The sequence below is a fragment of the Oratosquilla oratoria genome, chromosome 41, assembly GCF_046742065.1.
Source record: "Oratosquilla oratoria isolate Oo_2021 chromosome 41, ASM4674206v1, whole genome shotgun sequence".
NCBI lineage: Eukaryota > Metazoa > Arthropoda > Malacostraca > Stomatopoda > Squillidae > Oratosquilla > Oratosquilla oratoria.
In genome coordinates this window covers 26,322,197-26,325,547 of record NC_134817.1, presented here as the reverse complement: position 1 = coordinate 26,325,547, position 3,351 = coordinate 26,322,197, and the positions used below count along the sequence as shown (strand labels likewise).

The 3,351-nt window shown below is 46.5% G+C and overlaps 1 protein-coding gene across 3 annotated transcripts in view; it reads right to left on the bottom strand.

Moving 5' to 3' along the window:
- Nucleotides 1-1,732: 1,732 nt before the first annotated feature.
- LOC143021058 (matrix metalloproteinase-17-like) overlaps nt 1,733-3,351 on the bottom strand; it is a 52,981-nt gene continuing 51,362 nt past the window's right edge. For all 3 annotated transcript variants that reach the window (XM_076178272.1, XM_076178271.1, XM_076178273.1), the window contains one exon: nt 1,733-3,351. This exon is cut by the window's right edge and continues 239 nt beyond it. The gene's annotated coding sequence lies outside the window, so the exon portion shown is untranslated.

The following is a 3,351-nucleotide window of genomic DNA, read 5'->3' as shown; positions in this document are numbered from 1 at the left end:
GCGAGATCAACAACATCTTCTGTCTCCATGCGGGGTCTTTGTTCTTCAACGTTCCCCCTCTTGTTGTTGAGCTCCCAAGTCGGTGTAAATGTAGTCGATCATTGTCTTCTTCCCTTTAGATAACATCTTCCTCCTCTTCCTTCTTCTTTTTTATCTTCTTCCTCTTCTATCCCTTTCTTCTTCTTCTTCTTCCCCTTTTCCTTCTCCTTCTTCTCCATATTCTTCTCCTTCTCCTTCTTCCCCATATTCTCCTTCTTCTCCATATTCTTCCTCTCCATCTCCTTCTCATTCTTCTTTTCCATATTCTTCTTATTCTCTTCCTTCTTCTCCTTCTCTTCCTTCTTTTCCTTCTTATTCTCCTCCTTCTCCTCCTCCTTCTACCCCATATACTTCTTATTTTTCTCCTTTCTTCTTCTTCTTCTTCTTCTTCTTTTTCTTCTTTCCCTTCTTCCCCATATCCTTCTACTTCTTCTTCTTCCCCCTCCTCTTCTTCATCATCGTCGCTTTCTTCATATTCGCTTTCATCCCATTCCCATCATTATCCTCTTCCTCCTTTTCTTCCTTTTTATTTTCCTCTTCTTGCTTGTCCTCCTCCTCCTCCTACTTCTGCTGGTGTTCCTCTTCTTCCTGCTGCTCTCCCTCCTCCTCCTTCTCCTCTTTCTCTTCCTTCTTTTAGTCCTCCCCCTCCCTTCCTCCTCTTAGTCCTCCTCCTCACCCGGTCCTCTCGCTCCTCCTCCTCTTGCTCTTCTTTCAAATCTGCTCCCTTTTCCTACCCTCCTACTACTCCTCCTCTTCCTGATCTTACTCCTCCTCCTCCTTCTTTTCCTTCTCCTCCTTCTGTTCTTGCTTCTCCTTTTCATTGTTCCCTCTTCCCTTTGTATATGTTATTGGTTCGCCCGTACGTGTTAGTCTGTTGTGCGTCACTCGACTTCCGAGTTGACGACTTGCTCCACTCCGACGGCGAGGGTCGGGGTGCGCCGGGCCCCTCGCGCCCCTTTTCCCATTCGCCTTTTAGCCTGTCGGGCGCCTTTGGCAACGGGGGCAGGGCACGCCGTACAGTTGTTGCTCTAGCTAACGCCAAAATGTTCTCTTCAGCTGGTTGTTGGGGCTTGAAAGAAAAGCATTTGTGTGGGCTGGATCCAGAAAGAGGAGGAGAAGAAGAAGAAGAGGAGGAAGAAGAAGAAGAAGAAAGAAAAAAATGTATGTATGGACAATATATGTACTAGTATATGAGACAAGTTGGGCGAGATACTGAGGCGAAGCTTCAGATCTGTTTCGTGGCAGTGGCAGATGTGAGACTCTTGATTAATTATTATCTAACAACGCAGTAGTTGTTACTGCAGCAGGAAAGTGTATGTGTGTGTGTGTGTGTGTGTGTGTGTGTGTGTGTGTGTGTGTGTGTGTGTGTGTGTGTGTGTGTGTGTGTGTGTGTGTGTGAGAGAGAGAGTGAGAGAGAGAGAACGATTGACAGAAACCTAATCAGGGAAGCTAATGTGACCCTTGACAACTACAATCGAGAAGGCATACGTGACGAAACTCTTGAAGATTTGCAGCTGGGAGCTGTTCTCTGGTATCCTATGTTTTACTAACTTGTACTTAAACTAGTAAATGATGTGATCAGACGGGATTTGAAGAGTTAATGTATAGTGGAAACTCACACTCTCTAGCTGGGATGGTCTTACACTGTTACACTAAAATCATTTACCACAAGTGCTTAATAAAACCAACGGACTTGAGTATACTTTTCAATTTATTTACTAATCAAAAAGGACTTAAATCTATCCACAGACAGCCATAATAAATCAACTTACACACTAATACTCATTGCACTATATTTAGCATTTCAGTACATAAAATATATGTTTGATCTCGCGCGCGGCGCCCTCTCAGACTTACTCGTAAGCAGTAATCGAGTTTAAGGGGAGCCGGTGGGGGTAGGAGTGGGGGTTCTGGGACTTAAGCCTAGTTTACACGGGGCAAGTTGAGAGGCAAGTCAAGTGTGCAAGTTACTTGAACTGGAGAGGAAAGTAAGTACATGTTCACACAGACCACTTGTCTCTGACTTGGCCTATGTGAACATTTACTTGCTTGCTTTACTCTCCAGTTCAAGTAACTTGCACACTTGACTTGCCTCTCAATTTGCCCCGTGTAAACGAGGCTTTAGCTCAGGCCTTTGGGAGCAGGTGGGCGTTGGCCAGGGGACTCGACAGGGGTGGGGGTGGGGGGCGCTTCTTCAGCGGAAGGAAGCCCTGCCAAAAACCTTGAGACCTTCATCGTGAACCTTGAAGATTTACAAGTTGAAGGTAACCCACAAAAACAGGTTCAGTATTCACCTGCAGATGAGTCCGAGACTTCAGGTAAGATTTCGGTGACAGGAGAGGCTCCTAGGAGCCCGTGGCTATCAGGGGAGCTCATTTGAACAGCCGACAGCTTCTGTGCCTCGTGTAGACCAACTTAGACCCAGTACTAGCACCAGCATGAAGGAACCTCCGCGAAGAAGTCCTACAGCAGGTGTTAGCGTTCTGAAACCATCGCCAGCATGCGGTACCTTCTGCAGGAGTGAAACTCAGCAAGTGGGGTCCTCAGTAAAGCCTCATTGACACGGGGTTAGTTTAGTAACCGCTAGTGATACCCACTTGTAAACTACCCCTCTACTTGTCCAGTGTCAACGGAAAATTAGTAAACTTAGCTCCAAACTATCCTAGTGTCAACGCTTACTTGCCGGGTATTCACTTGGTGCTAGGACTAACGGCTACTAAACTAGCCCCTTGTCAACGAGGCTGAAGACAGAGGGGGTGCCTCTATTGTAGAAGTACCGTCTTCGCCACAGGGTTTATGGGTGGGGCCTTGGCTGTCAGCTGGCAGTGGATCTTGCCTCCTCTGTACTTTCATTGGGTTTATTTTTTTCCCTTTCTTTATATGAAACATTATTATTTTCGGGCGACCGAAGAATAGGCGTGAAAGGGTATTGTGAAACATGTGAATATAAAATGTGAAATGTGGAGTGTTATGGGAAGGCTTGTTCATCTTGGGTATGTACATTATTGTGCTCCATGAAAGTCTGGAAGCTAAAGGACTGTAGCTTGAGGCTCTCTGGATAATTCAGGACGAGCTGAAGGTTTTGTCGCACACCAGGAGTGAGAACGAATGAAGTTGGTTTGAAGGGGGAGGGCGATTGCAAATGGATTATGGGATGAAAATTACGATTCGAGAGTGTGGCTAAACTGTATAGCTGCGTTGGTTCTCATCGCTGAGATAAGGAGGACTTCACCTTCTGCAATATATGATGGTCCGGCCGGCCGGCCTTCCTCCGCCCGTTCACCCCCACCCCTCACCCACCACCCTCCATCA